This window comes from Geotrypetes seraphini, chromosome 1 (assembly GCF_902459505.1).
Source record: "Geotrypetes seraphini chromosome 1, aGeoSer1.1, whole genome shotgun sequence".
NCBI classification, from domain to species: Eukaryota; Metazoa; Chordata; class Amphibia; order Gymnophiona; family Dermophiidae; genus Geotrypetes; species Geotrypetes seraphini.
This window is the reverse complement of record NC_047084.1, coordinates 216757603-216778457: the sequence shown is the minus strand read 5'-3', so window position 1 is coordinate 216778457 and position 20855 is coordinate 216757603. Positions and strand designations below refer to the sequence as shown.

Sequence of the window (20855 nt, the reverse complement as noted above, 5' to 3'; positions counted from 1 at the left end):
AAGGTCATTGCTTTACTCCATCGCTGTCTTTCCAGTTTATAGTGCAGCTGTTTTACTCACAAATGGGGAGGATTAGTGCCCAAATGACGGCAGAAAAAGACCAATTCGGAGCATCCTTTCTGACTGGTTGCGATTCTTTTGCTTCTTGAAGATGAGAGTATATATTGCCATGTGCAGCTCTCAACCCTCGTGTCTTCTGCCTGATATTTCAAACCCTTTCCTACCACTGCTATAAGAATCCCTCTCAATCATGCTCAGAAACTGTTTACAGTGACAGTCCTGCCAATAACTAAGGCACACAGGAAGATAACTCACGAGAGCACACGTGTACTGGGCTCAGTTCACTCTAACACTGTGCACGCCGGTTTCCCTTCTCCTCTGAAACAGGAAGTTACGTCATTCCTGTTTTGGAGGAGACGGGAAGGCGGCACATACAGTGTTAGAGCGAACTGAATCTGGAGGGGGGGAGGGGGGTGTTCTAACACTGTGCATGCTGTGAGGGAGTGGGAGGGAGGGAATCTGATTACCTGGCAGTCGGGAACCCCCTGCCCTGTTTGCTCCATTCTCCCCAATGTCAAGTCTCATGTCGGAGAGGAAGTTCCGGGCCAGCCAGGCAGCGATTGGCTGGCCCGGAACTTCCTCTCCGACGTTAGAATTGACGCCGGGGAGAAGGATTCTGGGCCGGAACCTGTACCTTCCGTTTTTGCGCTTGTTGCTGCGGCAAAGAAGCAGGGAAACAGCCCATTCTTCTGCGATCCCCTGTCCCGTTGTCCTCACTCACAGGTTCGGGACGCCATCTCTGAAAACGGGACATTTTGGCATTGCGAAGCTGTGAGTGGGGACAACGGGGCAGGGGATATGAAAAAGGGGCAGTTCCATTCAAAACGGGACGTATGGTCACCTTAATGATGCTCCAAATATACACATTTTTACTTCAACATTTATTGTCTCACGTATACGTTCAATCTAAAATGAACTTTCAAATGTCTTATGAAATATTTTGTTTGTCCTATTTTGATAATATATGTTGTGGTATTAGCAGCCAAGGGTGTGTGTGTGTGTTGGGGGGGAGGTTTCCCCTCAGATTTCTGGATTTTAAATATTAATGAATAAATAAATAAAATGTCAAAGCATGATGGCAGTCAAACCTGAGGTGGGAGGACAGTATTGCCCTGGGGCTAAGGGACTGCTGCTTCTAGTGTAATCAAGTCCACATGAACCAGGGCTGCTCCTGCTCTAGTTCACTGCTGGACCACCAAGGATTGTAAAAGGTACATGGATAAGGCAGGAGGGAGGTAAAGGAAGGCACAGTCAGCCAGGACAGGAGGGGGGAGGGATCCCTCCTGTCCCAGCCCACCCCATCCCCACCAGGGATTTTAAAGGTATATGAGGGAGGCAGGAGGGTGGGTAAAAGATTTTCAAGTCAGCCAGGATAGGAGGTGAGAGGGATCCCTCCTGTCCCAGCCCACTGCTGGCCCACCAGGTCTTACAGAAGACCCAGCGGAGGCCTGTAAGGCATCAGGAGGAAGGGAGAGGGTACAGGGCACAGGAAGGGAGGTGGGACAGGTGCAGAGCCTGGTAAGGCAGGGAGGGAAGGGAGGCTGGGTGCAGAGCCTGGCAGGTCAGGGAGGGAGGGGGGCTAGGTGTATAGCCTGGTAGGAAGGGAAAGGGCAGTGTGCAGAAGCAGGGTACTTGAATAATAACCACTCAGTTTATATTCGAGTCAAACTTTTTTCCTCCTTTTGGAGAGAAAAAGGTTTCCTCAATTTATATTCGGGTCAGCTTATATTCGAGTATATACAGTACTTCTGCTTGTACTTTAGAAAAGGAGAATACATCTTATATTTTCCCATTTTATCCTGTTGCTTATTGCTTGTTTTGTTTTAATTCAACTATTTCTCCATATACTGATTTTCCAGTTCTGTTTCAGTTTTTAAATAAAACTCTATTCTACTATCGCAGAGGGAATCCAGTGATTTAACAGGACAATGCCATTCTAGCAGTAAGGAATGATAGGCATTCTAATGACATCATCTCATTACTGACTTCAGATCCATGCAATTTGAATTACTTTAGGGAATGCCCATGAATTTTATAAATTACATTTAATTATAAATATGATTTTCATTTTGAACCAGTAGAACTTTATACCAGGAACAGTAATCTAGGGAAAGAAGCCAAAACTACTTACTAGATGTGACCATACCATAATTCTGAATAAAAATAAGAATGCTTTACAATTATTAACAATAGCAGCACATTTAGCTGTTTTTTAGAGTTGAACCTATAGGAATCTTCTCTAATGTTTTATGTGTGAAGTGCAAGGACAGATATATGATAATGCTAAACAATGAAATGGGGTGACTAATTCAAAAAATTGGAAAACACTTTAGAACACCAAGAGTACTGTTCTAATTTCCTATACTAACAAAGCATCTCATGTAAAATAGCACTTGATTTAACAAAGTAACAACTACTATGTTTTGGTAATTTTCCAAATGTTTCCCAATAAAATCTTAAAGTACAATAATGTGTTAGGTGTGGGTGTAAAAGTGAACTTGCTATATGTGATTCAGTCCAGCAACAATGTGGTGGTGCCATCAGATGAGATGAAATTGCTGCAGTAATGAAACCTGTCTAGTTAGACAGGTCCTTAGAGAGAGAGAGAGGAGGTGTAGCTGTGAGAGGACTTCCAGAAACAGAGAGATCATCACTGGTAAGACTTTGCTGTGAAATTAAGACCATAGGAATAGCCTTAATGGGTCAGACCAATGGTCCATCAAGCCCAGTAGCCCGTTCCCACAGTGGCCAATCTAGGTCACTAGTACCTGGCCAAAACCCAAAGAGTAGCAGCATTCCATACAGAATCCCCAAAGAGTAGCAAGATTCTAGAATCCCAAGGAGCAGCAATATTCCATGATACCGATCCAGGGCAAGCAGTGGCTTCCCCCATGTCTTTCTCAATAACAGACTATGGACTTTTCCTCCAGGAACTTGTCCAAACCTTTCTTAAAACCACAACCTTTGGCAATGCATTCCAGAGCTTAACTATTCTCTGAGAGAAAAAAAAATTTCCTCCTATTGGTTTTAAAAATATTTCCCTGTAACTTATTTTATTTAAAGTACTTGCTCTCTTAGCAAGGGAGTTTTAGGGCTAAAAATGTTTTCCCTTAGAATAGGAAGTCTCTGTTAGTGTGCATAGGCTAGCATTTCAAGGGACTATTTTACAATGATATTTAAGGATTTGTAAATTTGATTTTCATATGTGTTGATGATGTTTTGAAGAATGTTTTATATCATTTTTGTTTTTTGTATGTTTATTTGGAAACCGCTGTGACTCCAGGTGGTATATTAAGTTTTTTAATAAAATAAATAAATAAAATTGCTATAGTATTAGTATAAAGTACAGCTAATGGGCACAGACAGCTTCGGTTTAGATTTTAATTCCCTTCCTCTCTCACACCCACCCCAGCCTGATTTCTGATATATAGGTCCTTGAACCAATTAGAAGGCTAAAAAGCAATTAGCTAATCTCTATTAGCTAGTAATTACAGTAGCTCTTAAGAAATTGTTTAAGAAATCCTTGGAGGGTATCCTACCAATGACAACATTACAAAATAATAATAAAAATCAAACATTACCATAGCCTAACATATAGGGGGTCTTTAACTAAGGCACGCTAACCAATTTAGCATGTGCTAAATGCTAACACGTCCATAGAATATAATGGGTGTGTTAGCATTAGCACACGCTAAATTGGTTAGCATGCCTTAGTAAAAGAGGGGGATAATTAGCAATCTTAGGGGACCTTAATGTACTTATTCCAACTCCCTTAGCAACTTAACAAATTACCAATATTACGAGGGAAGTAAAGATGGCGAACGGTTTTGATTGAGCTTCGAACGCTCAGTGAAGTATTTCCTTTCTTCTACTAGTTTCGAGTTTGCTGCAAGCTTTTTAGTTTAAAATGGCGCATACTAAACGAAAGGTACAGTGAGGACGTTGAAATTACCAGCTCTTACTTCTGCTCCGCATTAACCGACACTTCAGCAGCTGTTTGAGCGTCGTGAGTGAAAATCGGGGAGCTGATCCTGCTAAAAGTTTGAGTGAGGGAGAGCTCACTTCTTTGGAACAGGACATTTCTTTGTCGCCCCCAACGATCTCCATACCTATCTGTCTAGTGGAAGTGCGGAGTGGAGAATCCAGCCCTGAGGTGGAGGTCGAGGAGATCCCCGCAGTTAGACGAGGGAGGAGCCTCAGCTGCTGGTGTGCCTCTGATTGACCCAGGTGGGCCAGATGGGAGGGGCCTTAGGCACCTGAGCCAATCAGAGTCTTAGGCCCCTCTCAATGTATCCCAGGATACACCAGGAAGGGGAAGGCTCACCATTTTGAAGAGGTGGGCTTGCCGACAGGTGGGAGTAGGCATCCCTCCTGCTGGATTGTCATTTAAGATACGGGGTTATGGAGGGGTGTCAGGGGTTTGAGGGGGCCCGGCAGCAGGAAGGAGTGGGCATCCATCCTGCAGATTTGAATGTTGGGAGGTTAGGGGGTGTCAGGCAGGAGAGAGTGGGCATCCCTCCTGCTGATGGGGGGGGGTCTCCTGTCCGCTGCAGCCAGCTGAGCTGATTGTGGCAGGGGTTTCCCCCAATCAGCTGAGCCAATAGGACTCCCTGAAGCCACAGTTTTGGTGAGTTCTGCCAGCTCAACTGATCGGGGATAAATTCCCCTTCCATAACCAGCTTATGGCAGTTGTGTTCTAGTTTTAGGAACCCACAACAAAGATAGGTGGCTGAAATGTAGGTTTTCTGGGCCTACATTTCAGTCACATATAAGAACATAAGAATAGCCTTACTGGGAATGACCAATGGTCCATCTAGCCCAATATCCTGTCTTCACGGAGGCCAATCCAAGTCACAAGTACCTGGAAAAAACCCAAATAGTAGCAACATTCTATGCCACCAATCCAGGGCAAGAAGCGGCTCCCCACTTCTGTATCAACAGCAGACTATGAACTTTTCCTCAAAAAACTTGTTCAAATCTTTTTTAAAACCAGCTACATTAACTGCTCTTACCACATCCTCTGGCAACGCGTTTCAGAGCTTTACTATTCTCTGGGTGAAAAAATATTTCCTCCTATTGGTTTTAAACTATTACCCTGCAACTTTATCGAGTGTCCTCTAGTCCTTGTAAATCTTGATGGCAGTAAAAAAAATCGATCCACTTGTACCTCTTCTACACCACTCAGGATTTTGTAGACTTTAATCATATCTCCCCTCAGCTGTCTCTTTTCCAAGCTGAAGAGCCCTAACCTCTTTAGTCTGTCCTCATATAAGAGGAGTTCCATCCCCTTTATCATCTTGGTCACTCTTTGAATCTTTTCTAATGGCACTATATCTTTGCAATCAGGCGCAATTCTGTAACCGGTGTTGTCGCGTGATTGACACACAATTGGTGGCCACAAACATGGGTGCCGGTTAGAGAATCCGGAGGTAAAAGCATTAGCAAAAGCTAACCGCTGAAGTCATGCATAGGAATATAACGAGCATCTTTAAGAGTTAGCACACGCTAATACGATTAGAGCCCTATGATGAATTCTCCCCTGTCACAACATATTATAAGTGGGACTGCTTGTCTGTTCTATTTCTTCATTAGTTATGCAAAGATTTGTATATGTGAAAATATGAAAAAGTGTTCTTCATGGAGTCTAGAAAATGACCGAAGGGACAAAATTTGTCCCCTTGCCTGCAGGCTCCGTCTCTATCCCATCCCCATGAGCTCTATCCTCATTTGCCCAAGCACTGAACACTTATGATTTTATATTTAAATGTTTTTATTAAAGCTGTGTCTCCCAAACTTTCTGGCCGGCGGCACATTAAATTAAGTGCCCCGGCCAGAAGGCACAAGGAAGTGTGCGGACATCATCGCATCAACGTCCATGCATGTGCAGAGGCCTATCTGGTCACAACCTACTTCAGTGGAGGGGAGAGGAGGAGAGACACCGGCCAGGAGGAGAGTCATCTGCACCGGTTGACTTCCTACAAGATGTGCCTCTTGCCGCATGGTAATGTGGCTGCAGCCTGATTTTCGCTGTCATGCCCACTCTCTACTACTCTCACCCCCTAGATAGCCAGCTTCCATAAAAATTCACATTTTTTTTAGCACAGCATAGCACATGGTTTGTGCACGGACATTGAGCTAGATTCACTGAGGACACCGATCCTGTTCCGACCACTTTGTGACCCCAACTCGATTCACTAACCTTACTCCCGATCCATGCATGCAAATGAGGGGGAATGGCATGCAAATGTAGGAAGGCAGCGATTCACTAACTAAATCAGGAACACCGACTGGGCTGGCCGATCAACAAAGAAGCGACTGCTGGGGACCAGTCGCTCACATCCTTTCCAACTGCCCTGCTCTCTGGCCCGACTCTCCTGCTCTTGCCGCCCCGCTCTCTGCCCTGACTCTCCTGCTTGCCACCCTGATCTCTGCCCCGACTCTCTAGTTCTTGCCGCCCCGACTCTGTGGTTTTAACCTGCGGGTTTAAAGCGGGGCTGCACTATGGCGTGTTCTGTTAAGTTCCAGAACATGCCGCAGTGCAGCCCCGCTTTAAACCCGTGGGTTAAAACCATGGGCTCGCGATTCAAAATAAAAATAAAAGTCAAAAAACAAAAGAGCAATTTTGTTCACGGAAAGCAAAAGCGCGTGCGCGGACCATCTACAGATAAAGAAGATGGTCTGTGCAAGTGTCAGGATTGCTCTCCAGCGACTCATGCGGTTAGTTCGGGGCGTGACTCCAATCACCCCCATTTGCATGAGGACGCATCATGAATCGGGCACCCAGCAACCTCACGGATCAGATCGCTAACGGATCGGATCTGTGAGGTTAGTGAATCTAGCCCATTGTGATTTTACTTGTGTGTTCCACCGTAAGCGCATGTTAGCACTTACTGCACTTTAGTAAAAGGATCTTTAAATAAATAAATAAATAACCCCCTCCTTTACAAAGCCACGCTAGAGTTTTTAGCGCTGGCTGTGGCGATAACAGATCAGACCCTCATAAGCCTCGGAGCTGTTATCATGGCGGACAGTGCTAAACACACTAGTGCAGCTTTGTAAATAAATATTGTATATCCTTTGACCTCGGTATTTTCCCTTCTTGGAAAATACCTCTTTTTAGTAGTCTCTTTTTAATCCGCCAGCGAAAATCTGAATTGATCAAAGATGGGGGGGGGGGGGGAAAGTAAGGAGTCTTGGGAATAAGATTCAAAGTGGGACGCTGCAGATTGTAAGACACAAATCACTCCTACAATTTGCATGTAAAGCAGTCAGCTGGGAGAAGTTGCTTCCAAATACCCCTACTAGAAAGGAGCAGAAAATACACCTCCTCTGCATCCTCTTCTTGAGCCTAACTTCTTGAGAATGGAAGAGGAAATCGAGTGGGAGGCGGGGTGTCTGGGCTCAATATGCCACGCTTGGCCATGGAGCACTTGAGCTGAGGAAAGCTGGCGGTGCTGCTACGGCTGCTCTTGCTTCAGATGGATTCAGGTGCTGGAGTCCGGGGTGTCCTAGTGCTCCAGGGCGCTCGAAGATAGGTGTCCTGTAGCGCATGTTTCCAGTCGGGCTTTCCTCTTAGAGCCACAAAAGTTAGTTTGTAGCCGAGGTCATAGGAGCCCCTCGGCGCCAGATGGTGGCCGCAGGTGAGGGGAGGGAAGCGATCCCCTCCTGACTGCAGTTGGGGGGGGGGGGAACGGAGTGATGATCTGGCTACATTCGCTTTTGGATGTGGCTATGGGATGCGTCCGATTTCTTTTAACTTTAGTTGAGTGTTAGTTGATTCCTGGGCACCGGTTTAAACCAGCTTGTTTTGTGTGAGTTGTTTTGGTAGCACGGTGCGTAGGAGCTCTGTGAGGACTGATGGAACAGACAATCTGCAGCTCCTGTTCTTCACTGCAGTGAATTGTGGACCAGGAGCATCAGAAGCTTTGTTTAAGAGTTTTAGTTGGAGCTGCTGCTGTATCGTGCTTTATGTACCAAAACAGATATATCCGTTTATTTTGTTTCATGTAGTTGTATTTCCAGACGTTTTATCTAAAATGTAATAAACAATGATTAACAAACATTAAACCTAAAAATTACCACAGCCCACTCCTCTTATGTATCCTTATTTATAAAACGATTCTGTATTTTCAGGTAATTTAAGCATAAATTAAATACCAAGTATCATCAATATTAAATCACTTTTGTCTATTTCCTGCCGAATCACCAGGGTTTATGGCAAGTTACACTTAAAGATTCGCACTAGGCATTCAGCTAGGATGGTAGCAAATGGAGGGCATGGACAGTGGGACAAGTGTGCCTGCATCTCATTTTCTGTTCCCTTGCTATTGCTGCAGTTCTCCCCCTTCTAGAGTCAAAGAAGAAAGTAAATTAGTGTTGAGCACATGCCCAGGCTTGAGGGCCCTGTACAATATGCTGTTGCTTCTGCCCCTCTCCCTACTCTGCAGTATCAGCAGGCTCAGTAGGAGGAGGGGGAAAAAGGAGAGAAGACATGCTGAATGGATGAAAACAAGGGAAAAGGGAGATGATAATGAACTGTTGGGGCAGGGGGCACGGCAGATTGCCAGAGTTTCACCTAAGTCATTATTTACCAATGGACTGGCCCTGCAAGCAGTAGGATTTTATTGACAATGAGGTGATAACAAAAAATTACAAGAATCAGCATATCCATATGAAGCATATCCATATCCAGAAGACCTTCTGGTTGAAGGTCTTCTGGCTGCCCCAAGGATCTGCTTGATGTCATGTCGTAGGTTCAACCTCTCAACCTCCATGCGGTTAGGGCTAAAGACCGCATGATGTGGTGGGGAGTGGAGCTCCCGTGTTGTGTGATAAGATCTGCACTGACTGGGAGGGGGAGTGGCAGGTGAACCGATAGCCGTTGCAGGAACGGGAACCATAGTTGCCAGGGTCAGAACGGGGCAATCATAATCACCGTTGCTCTGTCCTGAAGATTCTTCTGCAGGACCTTGGGTTTGAGAGGCATTGGCGGGTATGCATCGATGAGTCCATGGTTCCAAATCAGAGACAGGGTTGGGGATGAGGCGGTGATGGGCCGGTCTCTTGGAGCAGAAGGCCGTGCATTTGGAGTTCTGTTCCATGGCGAACATGTTGATACTTGGTGTTCCCCAAGTGCTGAAGATCTCCTTTGAAAGCGCAAGGTTGAGGGGCCACTTGTAGGGATCTAGGCTGTCAGCTAAGTTGTTCTGCTCATCTGGGAGGCAAGTGGACTGGAAGGGGCAGTGTATGGAGTTAACGAACTCCCATATGCAGCAAGCTTCCGACCCCGTCCCTCTCTGCTTGTTGATGTAGTACATAGCCACCTGGTTGTCCATTTGAACGAGTACTGTTCTGCCTGCCACTCATTGTTTGAAGGTCTTGAAGGCCTTCCCTATGGCCCTGAACTCCAGTAGGTTGATATGGAGTGTGGAAACTTGGGCGAAGGTGGAGAAAATGCACCCCCCCATCCGTGTTTGGAGGCATCTTTGGTGGCCACCAGCTGGTGAGTAGGTGGTCTGAATGGCTTCCCCTTAGCTAGGTTGTCTCGGGCCATCCTCCAGTTGAGACTTGTGGATGGGTCGGTGGATGGGTATCTTGAGTGGCCAGTGGTTGGGTATGCAGGTTCCAGTGGCGTCTGAGGTGCCCTTGCAGGGATCTCATGTGCAGACTGGTATGCGGGACAATCAAGACCACAGCCCCCATATAGCCCAGGAAGCGCTGGGCAAGAGATGTTATGGCATTGATCTGGCAGTCCGGTAGAAAGGCCTTGGTTTTTGTGGTGTTGATGACTGCTCTGATGAACATAATCCTCTGGGGGGGGGGAGGTATCAAGTAAGACTTTTTGTAGTTCATGAGGAACCCCAGATCTTCGAAAAGGGTTATGGTGGTCGTCGGGGCCAACTGTGCCTCCCTTTGTGAGGGAACCACTATCAGCTAGTCATTGAAATAAGGGAGGATGCATACCCCCTGAAGGGGAAGATGTGCTGCAGCCACAGCCATGCACTTTGTGAACACTCTTGGAGCTGTTGAGAATCCAAAAGGTAGGATCTTATACTGAAGTGTCTGTCTCGGATTTTGAAGCAAAGATACTTCCTGTGGACTGGGTGTATGCGTCCTGTAAGTCCAGGGAGACTAGCCTGTCGTCGGGCTGTAACAGGGGCAAGACTGTACCCAGAGAGTGCATCCGGAATCATTCCTTGTATATGCACCTGTTGAGCTTACAGAGATCCAGGATCGAGCGTCTGTCCTTGTCCATGAGTACGAGGAAGTACCTGGAGTAAAAACCCCTTATTGATCTCCTCTGGTTGGCACCGCCTATTATTGCTTCTGCCCATCGGATGAAGGGTGCCCCACCCACTATGGTGGTTTTTCCGGGGGACAGGAGTGGAGATAAATTCGGTATCCCTGCTTGATGATGCTGAGGAGCCACTCGTCAGTAGTGATCCTGGGCCAAGCATTCGCAGACAATCCGATTTTGCCTCTCCCCCCCAGCCCCTGATGGGCCGAAGGATGGTCATAGGTTCTGCTTTTGTTTGGGGGGGAGGGCTGCCCTTGGTTGCCCCTGTCCCTCAGGCAGCGCTTGTTTGCTTAGGAGTTATTGTACTGTTGCGCGTGCTTGGGCCCGGACTGCTGCCAGCGTGGTGTTATGGGGTATCACTTGGGGGCGGTGAAAGACTTGTGAGTTTGGTTCCTCTGGTGTCTTCATGGGTGTTCCCAGCATTCTAAGCCATTGGAAGCAAGGGTTTGGAAGGTGGTGCAGTCGTCTTTGGTGCCATTGATTATCTCCTTAACCTTGTCCCTGAACAGGTTATCCCCCCTGTGCTTGGTGCATTTGATAGAGACTTGTGGAGGTCGCACAAAACTAGGCTAAGCGCTGGGCTAGGATGGCTGTTTCCCCAGTGTGGCTGGATATGAAAAAAAAGTCAAAGGCTGCCTTGAAGAGATGCTTGCTGCATTCCTCTAAAATCTAAATCATGGAGAAGGGGTGAGAGAGAATCCTGGGCCAGCTTGGTGGTGAGCTGGAAGCCCTGTTTTAGTTTTCTCTCTATGGCCTCCTGATAAAGCAGCATCTGGAACTGGAGTGCAGCAATTTGTGAGCTGAGCATTGTGCCCTCAAAGGTCTTTTTTCCTGTGGAATCCAGGGTTTTTCAGGTCCTTCCCTAGCGGGGAATTGGAGGGGGGTCACACTGTCTTATTTCTCTTGAGCGCTGAGGCTACCACACTGGACTTGTGAGGCAGCTGCAGTTTGTCGAACCCCGGGACCAGAAGGATCTGGTACTTTACTTCCAGTCTCTTAGATGTTAGTCGCCCTGAGGAGGGGGAACGCCAAATCTTGTCTGCAGTCCAGGAGGTTCTAGTGGACCGGAATTGCCACCGCCTGCCTGGAGTTGTCCTGGCATTGTAGGAGTCTGTCTTGGGTTTTGGTGGTCCACCCACGTGGATCTTGAGAAGGGCTGTGAGTTTCTGAAGGAACTTGGGGTAGGTCCTAGGGTTGTTTTTTGTTTTTTTTTTGTGGGTGGTGACTCAGGGGCATGGCTGAAGGCTGGTTTGCTGCTCTTTGGTCTGCCCGCTGATTGGCTGTTCCTCTGTTGCTTGGGTGCATGGCCTGCCGCTGGAATGCGCCATGCTGTTGTGTGTGGCTTTCTCTAAAGGGGGGCACTGGGGGAGTGTTCCTCTCTCAGCGGGAAACACTCCCCCAGTGCCCCCCGCTGAGAGAGGATCTGGGTCAGCAGGAGGATTAACTGCTGCTGCTGGTCCAACCCTGGTGGTTCGCAGATTCATGTGCTGCTCCGCTTGACTGGTTGGGTGGCTCCACGTACCCTGTCAACATTCTCTGGGGTCCTTCTTGTGAGGGGGGTGAGCCTGCAGAGAAGGGGCAGGATGCACCCCTGTGACTGTGCCGCTGCCCCTGGCTGCATTACCTGCTGTGACTGGAGGCAGAGGAAGAGGAGTGGTGATGGTGCCTCCTGTGTGGGCTTCTCCTGCTGTGATTGTAAACTCTTCTGAGCAGAGACTGTCTATTGTATGTTAAAATGTACAGTGCTGCATACGCCTTTCAGCACTGTAGACATAATAAATAGTAGTAGTGTTACCTTGATGAGTGTCCCTCCTGCTGGCTGTGAGCTGTGGAAAGCACATTCTGCCCAAGTTCTTGAAGTACAGTGAACAGCTCCTGAGATTGAGAAGTTTCATCCCCCCCCCCCCCCGGGAGGCGTGGTATGACATGCCCCATCACTGATGATCTCAGCAACCACACACTGTGAAGAGCTCCACAGGACTGCTCCTGTTGCCAAGGAGGAAGGGAAGGTCTGCACTGCAATTGGTTGCTCCTGTCTCCATCACGGCCAGTTGCTGAGGCAGGGGGGAGGAACACTTCTGGAATTGGTAGCCCCACAGATGGCTCCAGTGCTTAATGAGTTCTCAGAGAGGGGAGAAATAGTGAGAGGCAGACCTGAGGTGCTGCAAAGAGTTTTCCAACATAAGGGTCATCCCGGGAGGGAGGGAGGGAGGGAGAGGTCTGCCTGTCTTGATGAGGGGAAGAAGCATCGATGTTGTGTGTTGGGGGGGGGGGGAGGTGAGAGGGGCAGAGCCCTCTGGCTGCAGGAGTTCTCAGAAGATTCAGAGAGCAGGCAGATGGGGGCTTGGGTGGGAGGGAGGAGGGGTACCCCTATCGGCTGCATGCAGGGTGCAGACAGGGGAGTTGCTGGGCTAAGGCATCCTAGAGGCTGGAGGAAATGGGTAGTGCTAGGGCATGCCCAGTGCACGTGCTCAGAGAGAGAGAGAGGAAAAAAAAAATCTCTGAGCTATTGGAGAGCTTATGTGCAAATGGGAGCTGATGGGACATCACCCATATGTGGCTGGCTCATCCTGTTTGTCCTAGGAGAAACACACCTCCTCTGCATCCTCTTCTTGAGCCTGACTTCTTGAGAACGGAAGAGGAAATCGAGTGGGAGGCGGGGTGTCTGGGCTCAATACGCCACGCTTGGACGTGGAGCACTTGAGCTGAGAAGCTGGCGGTGCTGCTGCGGCCGCTCTTGCTTCAGACGGATTCAGGTGCTGGAGTCCGGGGTGTCCTAGTGCTCCAGGGCGCTGGAAGGTAGGTGCCCTGTAGCGCATGTTTCCGGTCGGGCTTTCCTCTTACAGCCGCAAAAGTTAGTTTGTAGCCGAGGTCATAGGAGCCCCCCAGAGCCGGATGATGGCCGCAGGGGAGGGGAGGGAAGCGATCCCCTCTTGACTGCAGTTGGGGAGGGGGGGGGGGCGGAGTGATGATCTGGATTCATTCGCTTTTGGATGTGGCTATGGGATGCGTCCGATTTCTTTTAACTTTAGTCGAGTGTTAGTTGATTCCTGGGCACCGGTTTAAACCAGCTTGTTTTGTGTGAGTTGTTTTGGTAAAATAGAACGGTGCGTAGGAGCTCCGTGAGGACTGATGGAACAGACAATCTGCAGTTCCTGTTCTTCACTGCAGTGAGTTGTGGACCAGGAACATCAGAAGCTTTGTTTAGAGTTTTAGTTGGAGCTGCTGCTGTATCGTGCTTTATGTACCAAAACAGATATATCCGTTTATTTTGTTTCATGTAGTTGTATTTCCAGAGACGTTTCATCTAAAATGTAATAAACAATGATTAACAAACATTAAACCTAAAAATTACCACAGCCCACTCCTCATATGTATCCTTATTTATAAAACGATATTGTATTTTCAAGTAATTTTATTTAAGCATAAATTAAATACCAAACACCATCAATTTCCTGCCAAATCACCAGGGTTTATGGCAAGTTACATTTAAACATTCACACTAGGCATTCAGCTAGGATGGTAGCAAATGGAGGGCATGGACAGTGGGACAAGTATGCCTGCATCTCATTTTCTGTTCCCTTTCTATTGCTGCAGTTCTCCCCCTTCTAGAGTCCCCCTTCTAGAGTCAAAGAAGAAAGTAAATTAGTGTTGAGCACATGCCCAGGCTTGAGGGTCCTGTACAGTATGCTGTTGCTTCTGCCCCTCTCCCCACTCTGCAGTAGCAGCAGACTCAGTAGGAGGAGGGGAAGGAGGAGAGAGGACAAGCCAAATGGGTGAGAACAAGGGAAAAGGGAGATGATAATGATCTGTTGTGGGAAGGGGGTACAGCAGATGGCCAGAGGTTCACCTAAGGCATTATTTACCATTGGACTGGCCCTGCAAGCAGTAGGATTTTATTGACAATGAGGCAATAACAAAAGACTACAAGAATCAGCATATCCATATGAACATTAGCTCCCATCCTTCACAGGTTTAGTTGCATATGTGTTAAAAGACATATGCTGCTTCATGAAATAGGACTAGATTCACTAAGCAAACCGATCTTGTATCGATCGGTTTGCAAGCCCTTTGTGACCAAATTTCCCTCCAACCCATTCACTAAAGGCAGTAGCGATCCGATCCTGATCCTCCCAAGCAAATTAGCCAAGCGATTGATTCACTAACAATTGCTTGGCTATTTTGAATCGGGTTTTACTATTTATTGGCAAACCCGACTGCTGCAGACTTTCGGTAATTGAGTTACTGACAGGTTTTTTGACAGGCCTGCCTGTATTTTGTATTCATTTTTTTTTCATGGCACACACAAAATATCTGCCCCATAAAAAAAAAAGAAAAGACAGGCAGGCTGCCCTTACATGCACTGCGAGCCCGTGGTTTTAACCTGCGGGTTAAAACCATAGGCTCACTGCCCGAAAAAGGGGAAAAAAAAGTTGTGATGCCCCCCCTCCACGTTGATGCCCCCCTACAATGCCTCGCAAAAGGTAGGAGGGATGCCAACTCCCTCCTGCCATGTTAAACCCCTCCTGGCCTGACTGGGACCAACCCGGCCCACCTTCCTCCCTGTTGCAAAATCTAGTCCAGCCGGCTGGCTGAGCCCAGCCCATTCACCCACCAAAAAAACTGCAGGAGGGATGCCAACTCCCTCTTGCCAAACCCCCCCCCCCCCAAGACACCCCCTCAACATTCCAGGCCCCCTTTCCAGCCACCTCCCCATATCTTTAACGGAGCAGAAGGAGTGCTCAACCCCTCCTGCTCCAGTGCCTCCTGCAACAACTCTGAGGCCTTAGGCCCCGCCCCAGCGCATCATGCGAGGCACAGTGTGGGGCCTAAGGCCCTGATTGGCTCAGGCTTCTACCTTGGGAGGGGCTAGGGGCACCTGAGCCAATCAGGGACTTCCTTAGGGCTAAGCCTTAGGAAGTCCCTGATAGGCTATTGATTTGACCAATCAGGGACTTCCTTAGGCTCAACCCTAAGGAAGTCCCTGATTGGCTCAGGCACCCCAGGTCCCTTCCAAGGTGGGAGCCTGAGCCATTCAGGGCCTAAGGCTCCTTCCTGTGCATCACATGATGCAATGGGGCGGGACCTAAGGCTTCAGAATCATCGCAGGAGGCATTGGAGCAGGAGGGGTTGAGCACCCCTTCTGCTCCGTTAAAGTACGGGGAGGGGGGTGAAAAGGGGGCCTGGAATGGGGAAGGGGGTGTCCGGGGGGTGTGGGGTGGCAAGAGGGAGTTGGCATCCCTCCTACAGTTTGTGTTTTGGTTGGTGAGTATGTTGGTGGGCCAGGCCCAGCCAGCCGGCTTGACTAGATTTTGCAACAGGGAGGGAGGTGGGCAGGGCCCAGCCAGGCCAGGAGGAGTTTAACTTGGCAGGAGGGAGTTGGCATCCCTCCTGCCTTTTGTAGGGCATCGGCACGTGGGGGGCATTGTGGGGGGGGGGGGCATCGCAACTTTTTTTTTTTCCTTTTTCCAACTTTTTATAGGCCAGGATGCCCATGGTTTTAACCCGCTGGTTACAACCACAGGCTCCCAGTACAGGAAGGGCAGGAGAGATTCGGGGCGAGATCGGGGTGGCAGGAGAGATTCAGGGCAAGAGCGGGAGAGTTGGGGCAGGCAGATTTGGGGCACAGCTTCACGGCAGCAGAGGCAATTTGTTGGGAGGGGGAGTTTAATTTTTTTTTTTTTAAATCAAGCAGATATTAAAAAAGCTGGCAGGAGCCCTGACAGCAGTGACAGGAGGCTTCAGCGATCTGTGTAGTTGGCTGGGGGCGTGCCAACGATCGTCTCCATTTGCATGCAGGCCTTTAGTGAATTCGTCGGCCTGCATGCAAACAGAAACGGATCGTACACAGATCGGAGGGTTTGTGCTCACTTTCCTACTACAGCTCAATTCACTAACCTTCCTCCAGACTCCATCTGCACCCTATCCGATCTGCGCACGCAAATGAGTTAAAAGGCATGTAAATTTCTTTAGGCATCGATTCATGAAACCATTTAGTCCAAACCGACTGGCCTTTCCGTTCCAAAAAGTTTCGACCGCTGCCGACTATTCCTGCCTAGCAATTGCCGCGTGCATGTTAAGAACCCCATTAAACATATATATCTACCCCGCAAAATATCCAAAATATATCTAAACTTGAATATATTTAAATTTTCATGTCCATAAGCATTAGAAATATTTTTTTTTATATTTTTGAATGCGCATAGCGAGCATGGGAGTGAATCTCCGATTTGTAATGACAAATTTTTAAAAAATCAAAAATAACTTTTAAGGGCCAGCTATCCCTCCCCCCCTCCTTCCTTCCAGCTAGATTGTCGCGTGCACCTGACGTCATGGGGTCGCCTTTGGTTGCTTCGTGCTTCACGGCAGAAAGAGCCACACAGCCTCCTGGAATTCGTAGGTTGTATATAACAGCGTGTGTTAACTGTTGTGCCTTCTAGCAACTTAACAGTTCTTTTCCTGAGAGAAATGTTAAGCTGTTTGGAAGCGTGCAATAAACTTTGAGATCGATCCATAAAAAAATGATGAACTCGAAGAATTCCACAGCTCACTCACAAACCTCTGATGCTATTTCTCCTTAAACCTCTCCAACAAATTTTTCAAAAGCTACGGTCACAGCTTATACAGCTTGCAACAGCACTTAAGAAAAAAAGAGAGATTGGTTAAGACTACAGTTCTTACATTGCATTTTTTACGACAACAGTGCTTTGCGGTAGGCGCATTCGGAGCCCGCCAATGACATCCTTGATTAAACCCCACTCCATTTCTACGCAGTGAAGTCCTAAAGAGCTAGCGCATGTGTTATGTGCTTCAAAACCAACAAGGAGACAGTGTGCACGTGCATCGATCGATGTTACAGTGAGACACGGGGGCATGTTTACAATTTGATCATTTTCATGGACAAGCTTTACTGAATCAATCGGCCAGAATGACTCGGAAATGGATAGGATATGAATAGGATAGATTTGTGGACTTTAGTGAATCTAGCCCATAGTTCAGGTTTGCCTGAAGAGTTGAGTCTTCAGGGGAGTTCTGCATTTATCTTAACTGATATAAAGCATTACACAAAATTATTGTGTATGGTACAGAAATGCTCATCCTCTTGTGGCTTGATTCCTACCCACAATAATGACAATGCATAAATATTTTGTGAACATGCACTAAAGGAGGTGGCAGTCTGCTTTCCCTGCCAGGAGGGTGATTAATAACTGTACAGTTAGGATATGTGCTTGAGAGACTCTTCCCTCCCCCCACCCGAGAACAGCAGTAGTATATATACTTTACAGAACACAGCAAAGATAGAACAAGACAGAAAAATTAGGAAATGGGTTTTAATCTGGAAAGAACTTGAAAAAGAGATAAGTAAGCTGAAAATACTATTAATGCTATTGGTAGACAGAGGGACCAGATGCCTGCTGAATAAATCATCTGAAAAAGGTGTAGGTACAATTTTGTGGTAAAGTGTAAAAGAATTGGATGGTGCTTTGTATAATGTTCTACACACAATAAATGTAATTATTTTTAAGAAATTTGTAAAAATAGGCCATCACTATTATAACTGTCAAATCCATGAAATGCCCTCTTCGGAACTTAAGCTCTCTCCAAGTTTTCCGCAAACATCTGAAAACCTGGCTTTTCTCAAAAAATGTAAGTCTTCCTCCAACTTAGGAATCAAGGAAACTCTTATATCTTGGCATCCCAAGTCCTGTAAATTTTCTTCACACTTCTACCTCTAACCCTCTGTTGTAGTTCCTTCCTATTTCTCCTACTGTAAACCGTGTCGAGCTGTACGAACATGGAGATAATGCGGTATACAAACCTAAGGATTAGATTAGATTAGATTAGATTAAGCCTAGGCTTTAATGCTTTAGGATGTGTAAGGGCCTCTTGGAGAAAAGGACACTTTAAGCAACTCTAGTTTTATAATAAGTAAACAGCAAAGATCTTACTAACTTGTTTCTTAAAACAGAGACACTGGCTTTAACAAAGCTGTAGCAGAGGTAAATGCTCTGACACAGAATTCCTATAAAACCTCTACCACTGTTTAGTAAAAGGCGCTCAGAATTCTTTGAACTAGCTAATAGGTTTGAGTTTGGCTGTGATTGCATAAGAGTTGCTAATTGATGCTACAAGTGTAGTTTTGCAGATGGTATTTATATTGTGTTGCTGTTTTTAAATAGCACCTTCCACTATGGTATTCACCTTATAATTTAATATTCATTTATGGCACACCCACAAGATAATAAGGTATGTTAAGAAGTAGGATGGGGCTGATGGTGTGTTCTATTTATTCTCCATTCTGAAGGGAAGAAAGTTTATAAAGTTGACAGGGGAAAGATGGCCCATAACAGGGTTGTTTATGATTCACACAACAGATTTTTGGGACATACCAGGGAAATTGAGAGGATTCTGATGGGAGCATTTCATTGGGATCCACATATGTGTGGATGCATATGCATCCTAGAATGTAGAATGTCAACTCAATTCTACATGGAACTTTATTTTAAAATTGTTAGCAACAAGATTCTACAAATGATTGAACTTGTGGTTAATATTTATTTGAATGCAGTTCACCTTTCACTGGAACTTCAAGGCATATTCAGTGGTACCTTGGTTTACGAGCATAATTCGTTCCAGAAGCATGCTCGTAAATCAAGTTACTCGTATATCAAAGCGAGTTTCCCCATAGGAATGAATGGAAACTCTCTTTGATTCGTTCCACCAAACCCCCCTCCCCCACCTGAGGCTACCGGCGCTGCTCCCTCCCCCCGCTCTAACCGGCATCGCACCCCCCCAAACCGGCATCGCACCCCTCCCCCCCCGCGAACGCCCCCCCCCCCGCGAGAACCGCATCGCACCCCCCTGCTGAAAGCGGCATCCGCCCGCCCTTCCTCTCAAACACGCTCCTTACCCCTTCTGCTGGTTGTGAGGGTGAAAGCAAGCTCCCGCCTCTTGCCTGGGCCGGGCCTTGAGCATCTGTGCATGCTCAAGGCCTTCTGGCTCTCGTTCTCTCAAGCAGATGCTCAAGGCCCGGCCCAGGAAAGAGGTGGGAGCTTGCTTTCACTCTCACAACCAGCAGAAGGGGTAAGGAAAGTGTTTGAGAGGAAGGGCAGGCGGATGCCGCTTTCAGCACGGGGGTGCGATGCGGTTCTCGCGGGGTGGGGGCGTTCGCGGGGGGGGGGGGTGCGATGCCGGTTTGGGGGGGTGCGATGCCGGTTAGAGCAGGGAGAAGGTGCTCGCATATTGGAACATGCTCGGTTTGCGAAGCAAAAGTTTGCTGAGTGTTTTGCTCGTCTTGCAAAACACTCACAAATCGGGTTACTCGCAAACCGAGGTTCCACTGTACATTCAGATTCAGTAAGTACGGTATTTCTCTCCTCTCAGGGCTCACATTCTAAGAGCTTTGTGCACTAAGTATTCTCATGGCCCATTTTATAGAAGCAGAGGAAAATGAAGGCTGATAAAAACCATATGGTCTATCCATTCTGCCCATTCCTGCCATCTGCCCATTCCTTAAATATTCTAGAGAGAGAAAGAGATATTGGTTACCGTGCATGGGCAAACTAGATGGGCCATTTGGCCTTTATCTGCCATCATGTTTCTATGAGTTAAGATTTAGTATTCATCCCTACCACCTCTACTGGAAGGCTGTTCCACACATTCACCAACCTTTTTGTGAAGTAGTATTTTCTTAGGATACTAGTGTTTAAACCCGTTACATTAACGGGTGCTAGAATATATGTCTGTCATTCTTTCTGTGTCACTCCCTGCCCCTGTCTCTTTCTTCCTTTCTTTCTGTCTCTCTCCCTCCCGATGTCTGTCTTTCTTTCTGTCTGTCTCTCTCCCTGGCCCCCTTTGTCTGTCTCTTTGTCTTTCTTTTTGTCTGTCTGTCTCTCTGGCCCACTGTCTATCTGTTGTTCGTTCCCCTGCGTTGCCTGCCTGTCTTTCGGTTTCTCTCCAAGGCCCCCTTCTGTCTCCCCCCCAAAGCAAATCAAGATTGCTCCCTGGCCCCCTTTCCCTCTCTCCCCCCATTCCCTGTGCAGCAGCAGAATTTCCCCCATTCCCTGTGCAGCAGCAGCATTGCCCCCACTTCCCTGTGCAGCAGCAGCATTCCCCCCACTTCCCTGTGCAGCAGCATCCCCCCTCCTTCTCTGTGCAGCAGCATTCCTCCGCTTCCCTGTGCACCCACCCCTTGCCTGCTCCCCCTGTCCTGCAGTAGCCCTTCTTCCTTCCATTTACCTCCCCCCTGTCCAGCAGCACCCATTCCGTTCTCCCTGTCCTGCAGTAGCCCTTTTCCCTTCCCCCATCCAGCAGCACCCCTTCCCTGCTCCCCCTGTCCTGTAGTAGGCCAGCCATCAGTAGCGTTTCTCATCTCTCCCCCTCCCCTATCTTCAAGGATCTCACACTATGTCGGCAATGGGTAAAATCGGTGCTGCAGGCTCCTCTTATGCACCACAAATCAAACTGCCACAGACTCCACCGCTGCACATGCGCCGCA

General features: G+C 47.6%; 1 protein-coding gene across 2 annotated transcripts in view; it reads left to right on the top strand.

Annotated features, from left to right (window-relative positions):
• Nucleotides 1-20855, top strand: part of ATP10D (ATPase phospholipid transporting 10D (putative)) — a 213060-nt gene that overhangs the window by 11288 nt on the left and 180917 nt on the right. Inside the window, exon 1 of one of the 2 annotated variants that reach the window (XM_033946089.1) lies at nt 12936-13156. The exons of the other annotated variant lie outside the window; for it this stretch is intronic. The gene's annotated coding sequence lies outside the window, so the exon portion shown is untranslated. Of the gene's footprint in view, nt 1-12935; nt 13157-20855 lie in introns of those variants that run through there. 2 annotated transcript variants of the gene reach the window in all.